The following is a 21878-nucleotide window of genomic DNA, read 5'->3' on the forward strand; positions in this document are numbered from 1 at the left end:
AATTTTTAGACATACAAATAGTACAGAGGCAAATTAAAAAAAAAAATCATGGAGAACTTAAAATGAAAATACAGGCTATGGCCAGGGAGTCAGAAATAATATGCTTCACAGCAAACTAATTTCTAAATTACTTCAGGTGGGATTTCTCATTTCTCTTGAGTTATTTTGAGTATTAGGTATCTTCTGTATTTACTTTCAGTGAAGTATTTAATATTTACTGAAATACTCTTTCCCAGAAGCATAATACAGTACGTATTGACCTTTACATACAGTTATTCACAATGACAAATACTGATTAAATAACAACTTATTCTTTGACAGAACCATAAAAGAAAATATATTGACATTTCTAAACATTTGCATGACTAAATACGAAACATTTCTTTTTCTAAATTATACTAATAAAAAGCTAAATTGGTCATAGCAAATTACTAAAAAGCTAGGTACCAAATTCAGAATTTTAGCCAGCATTTTAATTTTTTTCAATCTCAAAAGCCTCAAGCAAGCTATTTCAAGGTCACAAAACTCCTGAGGGTGTGTGGGGGAACATCTGCTTCTATAAACTGGTCTGCTGGACAATTCCAGTTAAGATTGTTCCATATATAAATACTTAATTCTCCAAGATTCCATGATTTCCTACTTTCTGCACGTGCAATTCATAATTTCAAGCACTCAGACTCTCAAAGTATTCACTTTAAGTAAAAAAATGCACAACATTAAGTTAGTCAGCTAATTTTATTCTGTATCAGCTTATTTTTAATACCATATACAAAACAGCACTGATTTTTGCTTATTAAAGCGTAGTCTCAATTCAGAAAAGCTAAATATCAGGAATTCATGAAAACTTTTATGCATGTTCTAAACTTACTAAGAACATTTAGGGCAACTGAATGTATTTAACAGTTCAACTAAACTTTTACAATTATTTCTGCTGAGCAGGGGAAGACAAACTGGCCTACAATTTTCTTTCAAAATCTTGAAATCATTTTACTTTTTTCTAAATGAAAAAACTTTCAGCATCGTTGTGCTGTGGCTTCTTTACTTCTTTGTTTCCCTTCCCACCAGTTTGATGTGATTTTTCTCCTCCTCCATTTCCAATATCATCCCAAGTTACCATGATTTGGCATTGGACAGAGGACTATGGAAGCATGACAAAACTCCACCCAGGTTTTCACTCACCCTTTCTCACAGTCAAACCACAGCAAAAGGTCGCCCCACTATAGGTATTGGTGAAAGTCATGCATACATAGGAAGATCCTAATTTGGGGGATCTTTGAGGTTTTTTTCAAGTGTCAGCAGTCAAAAGGATATATTCACTATTCCTGACCTTTAGAACAGAAAGCTCAGTATCATTCAGGTACAGAGGCACTCTGGACATAAGTGAGGTTGGAAGGGACCTCAGTCCCTTAACTAGTCCAGTGTGCTGCTCAAACCTGAGGAAAACCTGGCCTTACCCTGGGCTGGGTGACTTGTCCAAATCTGAAGTATCAGCAAGATGGAAGACACCAGCTTCATCTCCCATGTCAGTAATAACACAAGGCAAAATGTTATATATTTATGTGATGAAAAATGTACATAGGACCTTATATTAGCCAATGACTGAACTGGAAGAAATACACATTTTAGCTGTAACATTTAACTATTCTTTGTGACATGTATTCTCCTTTGTGAAAACAGCTGTGCTATGTCAGATACTACCCATGGTAACTGCTGCTAAAGGCACTCAGTTTAGACTAGACCATTAGATACTGGTGTATTAGGTGACTTGGTATGATCACTGAATCTTGATATGGATGATCCTTTGCAGATACTTTCAGTTTTTGAATTGTTTTAATCTGACCACATTTATCAATGCCCCACTAATATTTAATGTTTTTATCAATTAATGCCATTCACTACAACTGCTTCTAAGGCTCTTAAGGAGTTGATGTAGTCAGCCTGGACTAGATTAATTCCAAGTACTGGTAGTTTGTTCTGACAATTCAAACAGAAAATCCTGCTTGCACAGAAGTAACCATCCTTTCCTAAACTCAGCACAGAAATTTCCATTTAGCTTCACTAAGAGGAAAGTAAAGTAACACCAGGCCCTTTTCAAAACCTACTTTGAAGACACTGTTTAGCCCAGAGCTAGCCCTGGAACAACTCACTCTATATAAGTTTTTGAATGTGACAATCCCCCCCAAAAGAATCTATTAAAAGATACTCAGTTTGAATTCTCAAAAACTGGAGATCTTCTGTATAGTTTGCCTCCTTTAGTTGATTCAGTAAACTTTATCTCTGACCTTCAAATAAGGGTTAAAATACCAGATATTTTCTTCAGACATCTTTTCAAAAGATGTGGTATTGCCTGGCACACCTTTGAGTAGGAATTTCACTCCTACTCAAAATCAGCTGGCTGTAATCTGTGTTTCAGGTATAGAATGAAAGAGCTTACTTGGGAAAAAGTAGAACACCTTTTACTCTACCCCATGCTCCAAATTGGGATATCAGGTCCATTTTTAAACTTACTGATTTGTCCTATTGATGAGGCAACAGGAAATTCACTGACAGAATAGGAAGGGCTTGAACACATTTGAACACAAACCAAGTGAGAATGATCAGTACCCTCTGCATTCCCTCTTACAAATCACAAGTCCCATGTTAGACTACATATTTCCAAGCTTTTCAGGGATATTAATGATAGAATGCATTCCATTTTACATCATGTTATATGTTCTCATATCTTTTTTCTTTTAAATTGAAGGAAAACACCATTTTAGTATACAATTTAGGATGAATCACAAAGAAATGGGTGTACTACTTTTCTAATGCATGCGTTCTTCAATATTTGTATAGAAAAACACAAAATTAAATGTTTAGATCAGTATATTTTCTAGCAGATATTATTGGTGGAGTGCTGATACAAATAAACCTTTAGAAAAAAATCAATACAAAAATATTTTGGTTCTCCTGTCAACTACAACTGTGAAGTCCAACAAACAAACAAAAATATTTGACACTGTAAAAATCCTTTTCCAATCGATTATATTGTGTCTCAAAGACCCTCTTTTATTCAGACCTGTTTGCACTCAGTCATGTTCTTGGTGACCAAATTTTGGATTTCCTGATAAAATATTTAATGACTTACAAATTTTCAGCCATTTCCCTGGTTTCTCCAGATAAACTCTTTTAACTACATCTTCTAATTCCAACTTGCATACAATGATAGCCCGACTGTCTGGAATACTTATTTGTGCAGACAAAAATCCAACTGCACATCTTTAATCATTTCCTAGCACAGTCAAGTAGCAACCACCTATGTTCATGGACATGTGATGGGACTGAAGGGGACACAAGGAGGTAGAAACTATTCCTCCTATCCACACTTTTCATTACTCACCGTCACTCAAATGCATAGGGTTGCAGAGAAACTTGCTGCAGGCCTACCATATCTATGATTTTTAAATAATGATATAGATTTAATGATATGAAAATCAAATAAATTTGAGTAAAATTTAAGCTACCACAGTAGAAAGAGTTTGCATATCAGTTCAATAATTGATTACTTTTAAAATCAGATTATTAGATATCCTCAGGGGTGAACATGAATTCACATAATCTGGGACCTGTTTTGCTGAGTTCATCCAGACACCTCTTTTTAAGCTGCAGGTTTGGACAAACATTTTCTATCACATACCTGGCAGACGAAACATTATCAGTTTTCATTATTAACTGCCTATGTTGAAGAAATATGGAGAGAATACCTGAAGAGCAAAGAAACCAAAACCAACTCCAAAAGAAAAAAGACTTTCCAAATCCACAGAAACATCAATGCTTGCATTCTGGTCCTGAAAAAACTACCTAATATAGGAAAAGCTTTCTGATCATAATTTTCCCAAACATAAGAAAAGCAGGAAACTATGTAAATGCAGTATGATGAAAATGCCAACCCTAAACAGAATCACAAGTGAACATCCATGAAAATTTTAACAAGAAATTATATAAATAGTGCACTGAATTATCTTCAGTTTATAATTACCAACTAGTCATAAGCCACAGACACATAACCCCTTGCAATGCAATTGCCCAGCTGCCACAGTTCAAAACAGAGAGAACTCCCAAGGCTATTATTTCCCTTTTTCCAGTGCATTTCTGCAACATATTTTTGAGTTTTATCTTTAGAGTCCAGCTGGAAGCACGCTTCTGTTGGCAGCTAGTTTTCCCCTATGAACTCCCTCCCTCATGAAGGGAAAAAGCAGAACGTGGTAGTGGTGCAGTGGTAGGGGAAGCAGGAAAGTAAAGGGGAAAAATACTATCAGAAGGAGTAGAAGCAGTAGTTCTACCAGACCTGTGTATTAGGCAGCATCTTTTTAATCATAATAACTCTTCAAATGCACCTCATCATAAGCTATTACACACCACACCTCTCACAAGAATAGGCATGTTTGCTATGTTTCTGTGCTCTCATTTTACATAAGCAACCTTTGTTCTCCTTCTCTCAAAGTAACAAATGAAAAATCAAATGAAAGTCAGCGAGATTCATACTAAAGCACATTTATACATGTAGTTTTTTCAAGTATGCCCAAAAGGCATCTAGAGAAGAGTAACTAAATTAATTTCAATTACCTGATCTTTTGAACAATAAACAAAAATCAGCACAAAGTTTCAGTAATAAAGCAGTCAAACATGAGTAAGGAAGCTCAAAACTCAGTTCACTTCTTTCAAAGTCAATTTAAAAGGAAAATACCTTAGGAAATCCCCACCTGAAAAGGAAAGTACTCCTTTATTAGGCCAACTCAAGTTAGCATACACAGAGTATAAGAAAACTGCACTTTTTAAGGTTCAGCTTTGCAGATAGGAAAGGCTAAAACTCTCTTACACTGAAGGTAAATTACAGCATCCAAAATAAAGGTTATCAAAGGGGAAAAACTGCCTTAAAGGTTATAGGTTGCTTCCACTAGTAATTCTCCATATTGATAATCTTTAAACAAGAAATTTCTCTCAGAGCTGTTTTCCAACATTTTATCTCCAAAAAAGAACATGTAAGATACAACAAGCCTTCTGTTTTTGTCTGTCTTGTTGACAGATTAATAAATCCTACAGTTTGCTACATATAAATATTATTTTCTTTTATATTCTCAGGTTTACCTTTCAGTGTAAGATTTAGCAAAAACATTAATTTGCATTATAAAAATTCTTTTCAGACGTTCAAATTCACATGCTAACATTTTCAGCTATCAAAATCATATGCATAAACACTGGGCTTGTGCCTTTATATTTCAGAATTAGCAGTTGAAACTAAGCATTTTGATAATGGAAACAGACTTTGAGGCTCTGGTTTACCTGCTAAATCTCTTTGTGGTTAACTGTGGTGCTGGAGAAAACGCATCCTGCATGCAGATTTCTTGGCTGTGCAGTGCCACACATCACCCAGGAGCTGTCACTTCAGCAGAAGGAGCAATATCAACTTAGACCTACGAAGAAAGCACAACACAAGCAAAGAACACATTAACTTCCTAGTTAAGGACAAGAGGAGCCAACTCACAATCACTGAAGCCATTTCCAAATTAGAAGGCAAAGGGGAAGAGTCCTGGAAATAGGTTAGAGCAACCAAAGGTCTGAACTCACAGATCAGCTAAACAGGGCAGTTATCTTCCAAGCATCGATACCCAAAATATCCACAGAGATTTATATCTAGGCAATACACGGAGCTGCCTAAAGAACTGCACACAGACAGATACTCTCAGAAGCCAGAAGGTTGAAGATAGTCCTACTGAACTATTTGGGGGAATAATGAGAGCCACAGGCCTAGAACTGCATCCTTTAAACTTTTGCTAGTCTTATAACAATATGGCCAGAAACTCTCTCCTGGAATTTGGCCCTGAAAACACTTCTCTGCCAACTGACAAAAGATCAGGCACTTGTACTACCTCTCTCTGAAGAGACTACATACCCACCCTGGGCACAGACCTGGGATTTCAAACCTAAACCCACCCCCAGCTACAACAAGATAATGTGATTCAGGGATGCTCCCAAATGTTTCCTCCAGAAGCAAAGAGCAATTTAAACATTGATTTGGCAATAGAGAATGCACCTGGTAATCGAGACACCATTTTCCCTCATGTTTAGGATTTGCTCTGATGCCTGTCAGAGGAGCAGAAAGCAAAGGGAAAGCTGACACACTGTCAGCCTGCTGTGCAAGACACGCTGAAGTGAGGCCAGTGGGGCACTTCTGCAGAGGGGGACTCAGCTCCAGCCTGGCCCAAGCAACACAGAAATTGTCTGGCAGATATGTTGTGGGCAGTGGCTTTGGGCTCCTCCATGGTGCAAACAAGCACTGAATGGGCTGTTTTAAGTATTCAGATTTTTAATTTGGTACTGCGTGCTAATTAAGCACCTTATCCCAGCTATGGAACACATTTAACAGAAATACAGGAGCTTGATCAGTCTTACATAGGCTAATTTTGTTATGCTTGTTTTAAATGCCTACTAAAAACTATCTGCATATCCTAAGTGTGATTGAAAAATTAATTCTATTTTTTCTTATACAAACAAATGGCTCTTAGCATTTCAGAATGGTCCCTACATTCTGTAAAACCTAGAAATGCCATAAAGATACATTCGCAATTATGAACAAATTTCTTTGCACATTTAGCATCAGCATTAGTTTTTCCAAGTTTAATTTTAATATTACACCATTTTAATTTTCAGCATGGCAAATGTGCACAAGCATCATCTGGGTGGTGAATGCTGGGAGTAGCTGAACTGCTCTATAGGAACTCAGCTGGGTGGTGTTCTGTGCATGTGCAAGGCAGTGTGATATCTGCCTTTCTTAGACTTGACTGCAAGCAAGCCAGTTCTTTAAAACAGAGGAATTTCTAAATTCACAGATCCAAAGGTCTGGCAAGTGAAGAACTAAATGACAAATACCACATCAGCTGAACATAGAAGCATTCCATGTAACAGAAGATACCCACACTTTAAAACTAGAGACCAGTTTAACTCCTTAACCATGCAGGATAGCAAAACATTTGTTACATAACAGCAACTTCACATGGCATTTTTACATCCTGCCATCTTTTCACAGAAGAACAGAAGATTAGACTTCTACCGACTCTGAGAGACAGGGAGTGGAGCCAGCAGCAATATTTAGCAGAGTGACTGATTTCTGGCACCATCTAGCTTCTCTGCAACAGGAATCTGGCAGCCTGGTAGGTGCTTTTCAAAGACACTGATTGAATAATTGATACTAGTGCTGTACAAATGTTCAAGACAGCACAAGAAAGAATAAGAAATAAAGTAGTTTTGGGGCTTAAGACCTACTAATTTTTTTCTCTCCAAATAAAGATTGTGAGGTAAAAATCCTGGGCAGAATACCAAAGCCAAGAGAATGCAGACTCTGTGTATCATTCAGCTTCTGACTATGCAACTCTGCCAAATATCTATAACATATTTGAAAGTACTAGACAAAAAGAAGCTATAATGCAAGCAAGACTTAATTGTTCATTTTCATGAAATATGGTATAATCTGAAAAGAACAGATTTGTTTTGACCAATGGAACTATTCCTAATTCCACTCAGGAACTGCAAAATTCCAACGATTGTTTGCAACTATAAGACAGTGGATTTATAGTCATTCTCTGCACTTAAGGGGTTTTGAACACTGAAAACTTCAATCCCCCGCCACCAGCTCTGTACAGAGAACTGCTGGCCATTTGAGAAAAGCAGTTTGACATGTTTTGTGCTGAACGTCAAAATTTGTTAAATGATGAGATATACAGCCTTTGGATGCTTGTGCTCTGTAAAATTTTGCAGAAAAACATCTACTTGTCAGCATGAGGACACGTTTACAGACCCACACATTGGTAAACTACAAAGGAAGACAAATAAGATTGGTTTATAACCTCAGCAGAGAAGAAAATGGCAGAGAAAAGGGAGGCAAAAGAAAAAAAAAAATCTTTCTGGACTATACCAGATCAGCAAGCAGAGTCTTTCCAATTCAGAACTTTTCTCCAATTCCCACAGTGTAACTTTCCATTTGCCCGAAATCACCTGCAATGTGCTTTAGGAGCTAATCCCTACACATTTGGTTTACTCGGCATAGGCCCAAGAAAAGCAAGGATTCTCAAACTCATTACAAGCCCAACCCACCTTCTCACTTCGTCTCTTCAACTGCATGTGACCACAGCTACTGAAAATAGAAAATTAGCTACATTTACACACAAGTAATACATACGAGTCTCCTAGATGGAAAAAATGGAACATAGTTACATGCTTTTTCCTATAATCCACTTAAAGTAATATTTCTCTCAGGGTCATGACGTATTCAGTTAAGGCAGTTTCTCAGTAAAGAGGTCTAGGGCTATTCTGCTGTTGATTCATTCATGATCACCTCTGGTTCTGTGATATCATTGAATAACTGAAGTGTAAATGGAAGAGAGGCATAGCTGTCTATGTGTTTTAATGTATTTCAAAGGTTTTTTATTTAAAGAAGTCTTATGTGCTCTTCACCCTAGGTATGCTGGTTCTTTAGACTCCATATTTTCCAATACTTTTGGTTATACAAGACTAAGGACCATATATTTTTCATGACAAAGGGACATAGGATTACTGAAGATTAATAAGCCAGTATTTGGTGTGGCATGAATACGAGTATCCAAGTGGAAAGGAATTTCAAGATTTAGATCTAGAAACTCAAATACACCCAATTCAGAACCACAGGCAGAAGTCTAAACCAAAATTTGAAACCACCCTCAAAGTCAGCACCCATTATTTGGAGACACTTTATATTCACTGAACAGTTACAGATCACAATGAAAGAGCAAGCAAAGCAAAATGAGATAATGAGAGCAAAGCAGAGAACATGCTCACAGAGGGGAAAAGGAAATTGAGACATCTGTCATTAACATCTCACTTGGATGTCTCTTAATGGGTTTATATTAAGTTCTATGTTATTCAACTGTGATTACTACAAAGAATGAGTTTTTTCATCTCAGAATATTCTGGGTTGGAAGGGACCCACAAGGATCATCAAGTCCCATTTGAGTGAACAACCCACAGGGGACTGAACCCACAGCTTTGGTGTTAGCACCACATGCTCACCATGTCTAGAACTAAAGCATCTTGGGCTATTGCACTCTGTTCACCTGAGAGGCAAACTGCAAGGAATTTAACAGATTTCTGTGATATTCCTACACTCAGATTTCAATCTTCATTGATGCACAAAAGAAAAGCACTGGGATTTTCAGAAGCAATTCCCCTGAGTGTCAAGGAAGGATAATTTTTTTAATCCCTTGGTCCTTTTGAAATTCTCTCCATGCCATTTCAGGGTAATGTATTGTTTTAAAAAGTCTAGTAGGGAATTCTCTAGAAAGCAAAAAGTTAGATTTCCTGATATGCACACCTCTGGCTCCTGCATTCTCATGTACCAAAATGTTGCATATTTAGCCAAAAAAAATCTAACCCCAAATAAAAAACCATCCCAAAACAAACAAAACACAACAAAAACAAAACAAAACAAAAAACACCACACAAAAAAACCAAAACCCATAGCCACCATAATGTACTACATTTAGGTAAATATTTTCAGAAGATACATTATGCAGGTAATCCAATATAATCATAAAGAGATAAAGAGCTGAATGAGATTTTAATCCTGAAATTAAGGTACCCAGAATAGCTGCTTAAAGATAGAAAAGAAGGCAAAGAACAGAGGAGACAGTTAAAGTGCTAAAAGCATTATAGGAACCATTATATTTTATATTCAGGTGGAGTTTGTCATGAGCAGCCCACTCCTTTTTGGCGCTGAATAATTCCCAGCATTTTCATATCACATCTCAGATACACATATCAAAGACAACTTTCTAATCTTGCAAGTATGCTTAGAGAAAAGGAAGAAGAGAGCAAAAAATATCAATAAACTTCGCCTTTCTCCCTTGTCCAGGCCAACACTTCTTGTTTTTATCAAATATCTGTAGAATTCCCCTCATAGACTGAGGAGAAAACTGAAAGAAGGCAACTGATTTTTATGTGCATCCTATCATGCTTTTATTTTATAGATTAAGATCAATTATATATATATTTATCCAATAGCAGGCAAAATTTCAGTTGTAGACAAAAAAGTGTGTAGGATCTGCTGCTTTTATTGATTTGTTAAATCATTTTTACATTACAGAAGAATCTAGATCTCAGAAATCATTTGTCTTCCAATTCCTCCCAGTTTTTACTGCAGAAGTATGGTGAATCACTAAGTATTTGAGCTGTTTGTTCTCCTTCCTCACCTCATTGTGTTTGACATGAGATTCATAGTGCTGTGAACACCACGTGACAATAATACTGAGCTCAAGACAGGGACCCTCATGTGCCAAGAAAAAAAAAAATCTACATTTCACAACCAGAAAATTAAGTTTCAGAGACATGAGACTGGTTGTATCTTTCTTTGCTCGTATTCTGTTCTTCCTTCCATCCCATTAACTAATTTATTTCTTCCTCAGTCTTGTACTCCATCTCCCAAGCCTTCAGTGACAGCTTTTGGAACCTTATACCAGTCTCAAGCAATAGGTTGAAGTCAGCTGTCAGATCCTTGGGATCAGAAAGATCAGAACACATTTATCCAAAGTCCAAGTGGAGTGCCTTATTCAGACAGCTATGCTGCCTGCTAGTTATTGGGTGGAATTGAAAACAAAAGTTATATTAAAAGACAGCAGGATCATTATTTCTCCTTTCTGCCCCACCTCCTCAAGTGCCTGAGGTCATTTTCCACAACAAAAATGAAAGCCCTTCTTGCAAGTGTTTTTGTGCTAAACAGCAGTGGTTAATTTCTTGCAACTAATTAGTTATTCAAGTGAAAGTATAATGATCCTCCAACATGATTGAAAGTGCTTCAACTGAGTTTCCTGCTAACAGCATACTTCTAGAAAAGATGCAATAAATCAGCAGGGTTATGGAAATCTTTAAACAAAAGCAAGTCTATGACAGGAACCCATTAAAGATACAGCCATGTAATATTTATGCACCTAGCTGACTTGTGCTTTTAACCCAGCACTTTCAGCTATAGCTTTTTAGCACCTGGGTCATATTCAGTAAGAATGAAATTCACCCTATCTGCTAAGAGCCAGCACAATGTCTCTGCTTTAGGTTTTGAGTATAGGGCTTAAGGGATGGAAATTCCCTCCAAATGGAATTTCATCCAGATATTTCTAAATAAAAATACAGATAGAACACCATTGAACAGCACAGAAAATATAATCTGTGAGCCTCAAGCTACCTGATTACCTCCAGCAGGAAAAGAGGCAAGCACTGACACAATAATGGTTTATAAATCCAGGGAGGTATTGATGCAGAAACAAAACTCCTCAGAATAGCCAGTATCACCTATGATGGTTCAGATTATGATTTGTGATTAGGAGTGGTTACCACAATGGTGAAAGGGACTTGAGACTTTTTCTGTAAAAGTCTGACAGTGTAAAATGCCACCCGCTTACTCTTAAACCTACTAATTCATTTCAGAGTTTGTATTTAAATGTGTTGGGTACTGCAGAAAAGCAAGACCCTGTGGTTGAAAAGCACATTTTGATAATGTTTGAAACTTCTGGTTGCTACAGATGTACCAATCTGTTTAAATCTTCAAAACAAAGAGATATTTCCCTTTCTTTTTTTCTCATTAATCTGCCTGCATGTGTGCTTGCATGTATTCTTCAGCTACACATAAGTGCACAGAAAGCAAAAAGAATTGTTTAATTTATTAACTTATTTGGCTGTACATGCTTTCTCTCATCCCATTCAGCCATTTACTTCATTGCCCATCTCCCAGTCAGTCTTCTCACAGTCTTAAAAGACAGAATTTGGATTCACAAACCAGTTTGAGCTGAGGACTCAAATACAATTTCCTGGCCTACCTTTCCTTGTTGCAGAAAAAGGCTGCAAAAATGGAAACCTTGCTGCTGTGAGGTTGAAAAAGGGAGACTTCAGGGAAAGATGTAGGATCTGCAGTTTACTTGGGACTCTGGGAAGGACAGAGAAAAGGAAACCAGACATCAGTCCCCCTTCCCACTAAAATCAACTTTGTCTTCACGATAGGTTTTTGGGCCAATGACCACTTTCAACTCACACCTTCTGTTGGAAAAATAAATTAGGAGTCCAGCTTTATTTTGTCAATAGAAAGTTTAAAGTGGTCACTGGAGCAAAAAGCTTTTCAAAGGGTAGCTGAACTCAACAAGAACAAGGAGGAGGATGTTGAGAAAGCCGCAAAAACACAGGCAGATTACAAACCATTAAAGGCTATGCCATTTTTCAATAATAAAGATAAGGCCTTTAGAACAGTTCTGGTAATTTGTATCTATTTATTTCTTTAGAAGAATATGTATTACTTTAAAAAGCCTCTCCCAGAGCTGGATATTTTATGTTGTGTGTGTCAGTTTTGATAAAAAAGAGCCACCAGAAAACAGTAAACTAACTAGGCATTTGCTCCCTGAATACATGGGATTATGCTTCACATTTGTGCTGTAAATCATTGGATCCTGTACAAGTAATTGTACTGCAATGGGTTTTGCTATGCTAAATATTTAAACTGTGTGCCCAGTCCTTCAAAGTCTGAGCTTATTCTGTGTTCAGAGCTTTTTAGAGTTGAGTCAATAGCATATTTGTTTTGAATGGCTGCTCCTAGATAACAGTAACAAAAATCCAAAACTTGTTTACATCATTTAACATGCCTAAGAGCTTAGCCTGAGACATTAAAAAAGCCACACAACAAGCAAGCAGAAAAATGCAATCCTTTAGCATAGTCTCTACTGGTGAAAAGAAGTTACACCATCAAAAAGCAAAAAGAATGTTTTGCCAACTCTGGACCAAGAATTGCTTTGGTTTTAAACTGGAGCAATGACTGGCATAAAAAGACTTAAAGGAATTTCCTCTTCTCCCTGAAGATAGTCATGAGCCTTTCTACTGCCCCAGACTTTGTGTTGTAGTGATTGCAAGGATAGGTGTCTCTTGTGGGTCCTAAGCAGAAACCCTTGTTTATCAGAGTGTGCAAAATGTGGAAGAGTCAAAACAAAGCAAATCAGGCAATTCTGTCAATCCTAGGAAAACTGTTCCCATCTGAGCAGTACCTTCAGCTCTAACAGGCCCTAACATCAGCTGTGTAGCAAATAACCCTGGCCTATTTTCTTTACTTGAATTGCTACCTTAAGAACAAGACCTCACCAACATGTACATGCCAACACTCATGGAGTGTTCTACACATTCTCAAATTGCATTTGTGGTCTAAATTCTGTAAAGTAAGGTGATATGTATGGGAACAAAGATGAAGCATAATTTCTCATCTGTTTCAAATTACACATTAAGAATACTGAGGATGTAACTAAGAGATAGATTAACATACAGAAATTTCCCAAAGGAAAAAAATGCAGAAATGCCAAAATACAATTATAGAAAACGAAATAATGCAACCAGGCAATGATTTACCATCCACACATTTTTAGAACCACAGTTCTAATTGTTAGAATCCAGTGCAGTGTAGTAGGCACAGTATTTGAAAAAACAAGCCTTTCATATCTCTATGCTACCTCGAGAGCTCCTGATACCTAATCTGGAAGCAGACAAAACTCAAAAAGGTGCCTCTTTTCCAGTGAAGACGTGACTTCCCCTCCAAGGGCCTGGGGCACTGTGCCTCACGTGCTAATAGCTTGAGTTGTGTGCAATAGCCCTATATTGTTTATATAGCACTTCACATGTTCAAAGCACTATGAGATATCAGCCATCACTACACTTTTATGAGGCTGTAAGTATTACCCACTAAACATCAGGGTTCAAATGACTTGCTCTTGATCAAAAGAAACTTTGTGCAGCAGGACCATAATTATTTGAATTTGGTAATTCTCGCAGACCATTCCTATGGCAACACAGAATGAAGAGGGGGGATGGGATATCAAAGCCAATTGCTATCACACTCTGTGCTGGCAGTGAGATGGACACATGGAGGATCTCTTAAGCAAACCTACACTCACAGCACCTTTTATAGAAAATTCTAGACAATTATTTTTAAAATAAGGAGCAAAAATTAAACTAAATGTTTTGAAAGCCCACAAGCATGTTTTTCTAAATGTATCTATTTCACATATTCACTGTGAAGAACATAGCAGACAACATGCAAATGGCACTGAAGTACTCCAGAAATCCCAAAAGGGAGTTCTGAAGCAGTTTGGGAGTTTTTATATCAAGAAGATTACTAGGCAACTTAAAAGCAAATAAGTCCATTTTCTGCAGAAAAAGAGCTACAGTCTTGTGTCCTATGGCTAACTACAGTAGGACTTAACTTCTAAAAATATAGAATGTTTTTGCTCTCCATTTTTATACCTATGTTCTTCCTATGAAAATTCAACTATGCTGACATTTATATAGCTTGTCTCAAAGTATCAAGTCTCTGTTCCTGAAAAAGAATACAAACACAAAGGAGATGTTCAAAAACAACCAATGTACCCACAGTATATATGACAACCAAATAAAGACTCGACAGGATAGATGCTGAAGATTCTTCTCTTTGAATCTGAAATCGATTTATCCAAAAATCCTAACACTGAGATTGAAGACAGAATAAGAAAAATTTATGCTCTGCCTTTCCATCCTGTCCCCATCCTATCCCACAATACTGTCTTTCCCACCTCTCACATTTTGCCTCATACACAGCCCTGGTTTCCACACACACCATATGTTTTCAGAGCACAGCTTCACAGTTATTTGCCTTAGAACCTTGCCTGCAGAATCACGTGGGAAATAGATCATACTACTAAGACAACAATGTAGACCACTACACACAGTCCAGATTCATCAAATAAGAAAAGGGTGCCTGTTTAAAGCTATCACAGGAAGGGGGAGGGAAAGAAATTCTCTTCAAAGGCAGCAATGAGTGCAGAGAGAATTACTAACAGAACCTTTTGTGTTTTAGCCAGGTTGATCATGTTGCTGTGAATATTTACCCTCTTACAACTTTCACTTGGCATTTTTCAGGTACAGGCTATACAGAACTAACTCTATGCTTGCAATTTCTACTGTTTTGATTAATATTGCCTGAAATGTTAAATTACTGAAACATTTGCTAAAATATTAAAGTTTAACATCAATAGGTGAGCATTACTTCATGGCTATTAATGTAAGAACCAGTTACTATACCCCATCTACTGATCTAAAGAACAGATGTTTGCATATGATTTATGGACACTGAAATATGTGCATATCTTCCATAAATAGTAATGTGTTCCAGTAACAAAGAGTAGAGAATTGTGATCCATGAGACTGGGAAGTTGCAGGCAGTATTAGAATTTATTTACCAATTTCTTGGCTTTAAAGAAAAAGCAAATCTCATAGAGCCAGGGCCTGAATCCTGTAGGCTGGAAAAGTGCTTACAATGTCAAACAGGACTAACAACATGAAGTAATAAATTGCAGTCAGGCTCAAACAGGCAGATATAAAAGTCCTTTTAGAACATGAGTGTAACTATGATTTGTTAAATAAGAGTAACAATTTATATTGATTAAGATGCAATAAATCTAAACAGTAAGTAAAAAGCCAATATTACTGTGTGTACTTTCACATTAAATATGGGCTTGGAAGTTTCTTTAGTATCAAGATTTAACAAAATACTAATCAGGTGAAATTCTAATGGGCGAAGCATAGTTTTGAGCTCTGCAATTAAATTATTTCTGGAAGTGCAATCAAATATCTGATTGAGCTAATATACTGCTCCTCACATTTGTTCTGTTCCTAAATTAGCTTGGCTAATCAGTATCCCACCTCATAGCCTGTGTTGTAAACATGTAATATTAGCTGATGGGTTTCATTTCAAGAGCACAGTCAATTTTTGGACAGCAAATATAACCCAAAAATTTAGTCAAAGCCTACAAACACACAAAGCAGCATGTTTGGAGATGTCACAGTTTCTGGGCCATCAGAACTCTGATAAGACTGAGTGAACTTCAGATCACTCCGTGATGGCTGTGCATGTTAAACAAGTTTTGATTTACTTTAAAAACCAGTTTTGTGGACAATATTTCACCTCAAAGTGTTTTCTGTTTTTCCACCCTCTTATTCCATGAGCAAGAACCAGGAATGTACAAAAAAGCAGTCTTGTAGAATGCAGAATTTAAACAGCAATCACAATTTTTTGCTTCTGTCTCAGGCTGGCATGCACTAGTGCTTCAAGATGTTATGCAGCTGCTACTCTTCCCCAGAGATGGCTGTACTCCAGTAAATGGTGAAATACTCCCTCAAACTTTTTTTTTTTTCCCAGCAGAGGTTAACAGAGATGTTTCCATAGGTCTAAGGCAACATGAAAACATGGTGATTGTGTGGTCAGATTTCTTGAAAAACATTAGCCTTAGATTTACTGCATCAGTAATTAGGAGCTGATGCTACACTCCAACACACTGCAGAAATTGCAGGTAGTGTCTGTAGAACACAGTGAGAGTCTTAGATTACAGTGATTGTTATTTGATTCTGTTCTTGCAGTTTTTTAGATCACAGAAGAAACAAATACTTTTCATTTTGTCCTCTTGATAGCTGCACAGATTTTTTACTTTCAGCATATAACTCAAAGTCATCTAAGAACAAATTGAATTTCTAATAACTACAGTCAACTGGATTTAATTCCTTTCAGTGGAAGCACAGCAGTGTCAATAGTTACTGAGATTTAGTATTACTGCTGATTTATTGAAAGTAAAATGTCAATACAACATGAAAATTTGTCATTTTAGAAAGGTTTCATAAAAAAGATGAACACAACACAAAAAACTGAAAATGTAAGAACCAATAACTGATCATTCTAATTCACTTTTTTCCAGATGAGCATCCAGGTGTCAGCTGGTGTAAACCCAGATACCACTGATGTCAATGGAGCTGCATCAGTTTACTCTAGCTGAGAATCTGATCCCAAGTGTGCTACTGCCATTTTTAGATGCTGCCACTGGAATTGACTTTTGCAAGACAATTAAAAAAAACACATCCACACATTGCATTTCTTCCTGTCCCCGAGTATTTAACTGGAAGTCTGTTGACAGACTGTGGGAGAGGGCAAGTGGGAGGTGGAAGTAGCCAACAACTGCATCCATGAGATAACTTTGCAGTATCAGTATCAACACTGTTCCGCTGTCTTCCTTTTATACAAACGAATATTTGGCTTCAAAAAGTTTTAACTCCACCTTCCACTAACAAACAATTCCATGTCAGTGAAAGAAAAATGATGCTGTAAACCACGTGAAGTACCTACCTCATAAATTTGCTAACATGGTATTTTAAGCAGTACACATTCTGAATAGACATTCTGTTTTAATGCAACATCAGAAAAAAGTACCTAAAGCTACAAGTGCCCCAAGGCTGAGTTCTGTGTGTTCACCTAAGTATTTGTTCCTAAGCAATCTCCCTGCTGTACGAGCAGAAAGATTGGTAACAGTTCCAAGGCAGCTGTTTGAAGTGGCCTGCAAGCCAGACTTTGATCTGGCTGACATCTTTCATATCTCATCGAACATATGTGTGGGCAAGAGAGGAGGAAGAGAGGAAAAGGTGGGGCAATAAGCAGGGCAGAGTAGTACTTGACAGCTCCACCATTTCTAAGCAGGGAGAGGGAGCTTTTGCCTCTGTTTCACATAAGACAGTTGTTAACACGAATGCATTGTATAACAGCTTCCCAGTATTAACCACTGCAATGAAGTTGGAATGTTGGTCTTGTGATTCAACATAGCAAGGTCAAAATGGAAGAGGTAATTAATTAGAACTGAAGATGCAATTCACATAGTATTGAAATAATTGCCTATTTGTGCAAGCACAACAACCATATCTTCAATTTAGGTCAGGCCATCAAGAGGAGGAAAAGGACTGAAGACTGAGGATGAGATGCTCTACTTCACACAGTTGCCCTCTGGAAGGACTTGCAAAGGCAGTCACTTAAATTAAGTACAGGTCATCAGACAAGATATTTAATCTATTCCTAAGACAGGCAGCTCCAGCAGCCCAAATCCCTATGGCCTTTGCAGCAACACGATGAACTACTTCCTCATGTACCTCTGTCAATTCACGTTAGGTTGCAGTTTTTTTAAAGCGATATTTCATGTACATCATGACCCTATTGCTCAAAGCAAGGAAAGTGCTTTGGTTTATTTATGACCTACTAACCTTAAATAAATAAAAAAATACATCCAATCTGAATGCTCACATAAGCCTGCAGATCTAAAATAAAATTTAAAATAAAGCTGGCATTTGTAACAGCTAGCTAAGCCCAAAAAGGGATTTAAAAAAAAAATGAAAACCAGATGAAAAGATGAAAGCATATTTACCCTGCATAACCTGCACACATCAGGAATCAGGGCTGGAACCCAGAAATACCTTTCCTACTTAGAAGTTTCAGCCCATTTCCCAGGCTAGGTGACCAAGGAAATACCGATGTTTCCCATGATGGGGGTGGGGAGGCATTAGTAACAACCTGTGAAAGTAATTCCTTCAAAGATGTAATCCACCCGGCCACAAACTCTACACAGCTCCTCTCCTTCCCCTGCACCCCATCCCCATTTCCAGATATCAGCCAGGCAAGCCCCCATACTGAAATATGAAGTGACAGATGGAAGCAGGGAATAAGGGCATAGGAATGAGTACTGAAAGAAATGGTGTACAGAAAACAAGCTAATAATAGGGCAGATCTTAAACATGAGCAACCTAAACTGTAAAGTTAATTCATTTGGCTAGAACAATGTTGAAAAGATGCACATAAGACTGAGTTGGAGAGCCTTATTCTCTCATCACTCATGCCAGTGTGCAGAGGTCTTCTCCTAACATCCATGGAATTAAACCTTGGAAACTTCAGTACAACTAAATGGAGAAATAAAAATAATCACAGCTAAAGTATTGGCAGCAAATGTCCTGCGCTGCGGTACTGGGAAAGAAAGGTGGGCTGCCACATTTAGTTAAAATGTATTTGGCTTAGCTATATTCATAATCAAAAACAGAACACATCTAATCCACCTTAATAGTTGATTCTCTTCTTGTCTACTTTTCCAGTAGGCTATATTTTAAAGATTTTTCTTTTAGTTGTATTAGATGGAAAATACAGTTGAGTTAAATGATGCAATAAATACCTCTACAGAAAACAACTAGTTGAAAGAAACAGTTAGGACCAAGTTCTTGTCATGGTATTTGTTTACAAAATAGGCTCAAGCAGCACACTGATGATCTTTAGTGTGGGTTCCCTTTACACAAGTACAGACAAACCCCCAAACATTTTTAAAGCCTTATAAATAACAATGGATGGAACAGAGAGAACAGAGGGCATCTTTAACCAAAGGATAAGGTAAACAAACACCAATGCACGTAAGTCAATGAATCAGTCACATAATTTCAGCACGCTAAAGAGTGGACCTAGCAGAAAAGAATTCTAACAAGCTGAGCTTCAAGAACACCTGCATCAGAACTCTGCTCGCAAATGAAAATAAGGTAAAATTTCTGGATTGTAATGTTTTGTCTCTAAAACTCTTCTGCAACACAAAACCTACTACCTTAATTTTTAAGTATTTTTATTTTTATTAATAGTTGGGACAATTGAGTTGGAAAGCTCAGAAGATGAGGAAAAAGTGCTGTATTACTGTGGAAATTCTTAAGAATAAGGACTTTACTGTGTTGTGATCAGCTGGATGTGCAGAACATGCTGACACAAAAAAAAATTTTAAATAAATATAGGGCAAGCCTTGATATATAGTCACCTTTTTTCCTCCTGAAAACTATCACAACAGGTTCTGCATGTGTGAAAATTTGCAAGGAAAAAAAGGCTGTCTCTGAGATGTTTTTTGAAAAATTAAGCCTTCTTTAAAGAAAATTTATTTTTCATCAATCCTAAACAAGTTTTAATCCAATTGAACCATGTCAATAGAAGAAATTTTGCTCAATTGAGCAATCTCTAATTGGCAACACTAATTTGTAAAACTCTTAGCCAGCTCCGTTCATTTATGGGATCTCATGTTTTGTTTTACTGTGAAGTTCAGTCTTGTGAGATAACAGACAACATGAATCCACTCGTGCCTGGATCTCTAACCTTTATTTTTAAAGCCTGAGTAACAGAAACATATTTTCTTTTCATAGAAAGAAGCCTGGGAAACTGCCAGCTCCTTGCAGAAACACTGAAACATGATCAGCAGAGAAGGGTGTTGGTTTCGGTAAGAGAAAAATGATTGAAGTTGCATCATCTGTATCATTAAAACCACTGTGTGAATTTTGATTTTCCCCACCTACTTTCAGACATTTGAGGATGCAGTCAAGTCAATGGAGTTCTGTTGTAGTGGTTGCTTCAGTGAACATTCAACGCTGTCGGTGAGTTTGGAATTAAAGTGAAAACCATCGACCGTTGATTGTACCCTCCAGCTAACCATCCTCCTCCTTACTTCATGCTTTCAGGCCTTAACACCGAAGATAGCAACCTAACCATCATAGGATGTTTCTCCCTCACCCTGCCAAGCTTTACAAAAAGGTCACAATCAACATTCATTGCTGTCGGTGGGTTTAACTATGTGGACAAGCTCACTGAACAATGAATGCAACTGTGGCCCCACATTGTACAGTTGCTGTTGCGAGGAGCAGCAGCTCTGAAGGCAATAGTGAGAAGCAAACACTTCTTATAAGCTACAGTTCTCTGGTCAGAAAAATAGTTGGGGGTATCCACGTTTTGCTTGCTTGGTTTTGAGTGTATTTAATTTAGCTGACTAGAAAAAAGAAAACCCACTGCCTTGTCGGGAATATTGTCCTCACAGGGTTCAGTACCATTGAAAATGTGAAAATTCTTATTTATTATGCGTGCAGAAAAAATAACAGGACAGGAAGCTCTGTATATTCACTCCTAAGGATTCTGGCATAAGAGGAAAGAAGATTTAATTGCCATTTAAGTAGGCATTGCTGAAGAGTTCAAAAGTTTATTCTATACTTGTCATGACAAATACAACTGGGAACAAATGGGATTTAAGAGTTATGGATTAAAAAGTTATATAAAAAATATTAATTAATTTTACATTAAACTGATTTTAAGACCACAAATACTATTGCATTTACTATTTTTAGGGATCTGAAAGATGGTAAAGAAATGTATATCCAGAAATAATAATGGAAAAGTGGTTAATTTTTAAAGTTACTGTGTATTAAGTACCTATGTCACATTCTGAGTTTTGCAATAAGAAAATAAACTGTAAATAAGCTCACAATTGTGTCCGTATTTCTTTGTAACCCTTTATTAACCTGGTCAGACACAAAAAAGGACCAGTCTACATTTCTCCCTTCACACAATCATCCAAGGTAAGTTCAACCTTTAGACTCAGTGCAACTCAAATGCTCTGCAGCAAATTGCTTACAAAATCTGGAAAACTCACAGCATATCATCATATCACTCATATCATTCTTCTCATTATGGGAATGTTTATAAACAGTACTTTAGTCTGATTATTTACAAAGTTTCCTTAGCATACTAGTCACACAAGTAATCTTGTGTACTGAGCTTGCTTCACTGTGTAGGAACTGAACAGCAGAAAAGTGTCAAGGCTATCATGGGGCAATACATCTATAGTCACTTCTTGAACTGTTATCAATTTAATTAAATGGTAGGAATGCATTTCAATCATGAAAGAAATCAGTCCTCTGTCACATGTGAAACTAATATTTATGGACTCCTCCTCCAGTTCCTCAATAAACATAACCACACTAGCAAAATAAATATTGAAATTATTTGGACATTATTTAAAATCAGTGTTTGGGAAGATATTTTGTCATTCCAATATTCACTGGAGAAGAACCCACATGCTGTGTTGTTCACTGGATACTATCATGGTCAGAGACAGAAGAGTAAAGTATTAAAAGGAAGAGTTGCTGTGGATAAATGATTTCTC

At 37.1% G+C, this 21878-nt stretch overlaps 2 long non-coding RNA genes across 8 annotated transcripts in view; one reads left to right on the top strand and one right to left on the bottom strand.

Annotated features, from left to right (window-relative positions):
- Positions 1-21197, top strand: part of LOC120510463 — a 61974-nt gene extending 40777 nt beyond the window's left edge. The window contains exons 4-9 of one of the 7 annotated variants that reach the window (XR_005629495.1): positions 7067-7190; positions 14921-14982; positions 16812-19449; positions 20092-20165; positions 20248-20319; positions 20404-21197. This is a non-coding gene — a long non-coding RNA (uncharacterized LOC120510463). The remainder of the gene's footprint in view (positions 1-7066; positions 7191-14920; positions 14983-16811; positions 19450-20091; positions 20166-20247; positions 20320-20403) is intronic. The other 6 variants (XR_005629498.1, XR_005629494.1, XR_005629499.1 and 3 more) reach the window with 6 other exon arrangements.
- The window catches only part of LOC120510464, a 216870-nt gene that overhangs the window by 177089 nt on the left and 17903 nt on the right, over positions 1-21878 (bottom strand). The window contains exon 2 of the long non-coding RNA XR_005629501.1: positions 5323-5453. This is a non-coding gene — a long non-coding RNA (uncharacterized LOC120510464). The remainder of the gene's footprint in view (positions 1-5322; positions 5454-21878) is intronic.

The sequence above is a fragment of the Passer montanus genome, unplaced genomic scaffold (assembly GCF_014805655.1).
Source record: "Passer montanus isolate IOZ18808 unplaced genomic scaffold, ASM1480565v1 scaffold58, whole genome shotgun sequence".
Taxonomy (NCBI): Eukaryota; Metazoa; Chordata; class Aves; order Passeriformes; family Passeridae; genus Passer; species Passer montanus.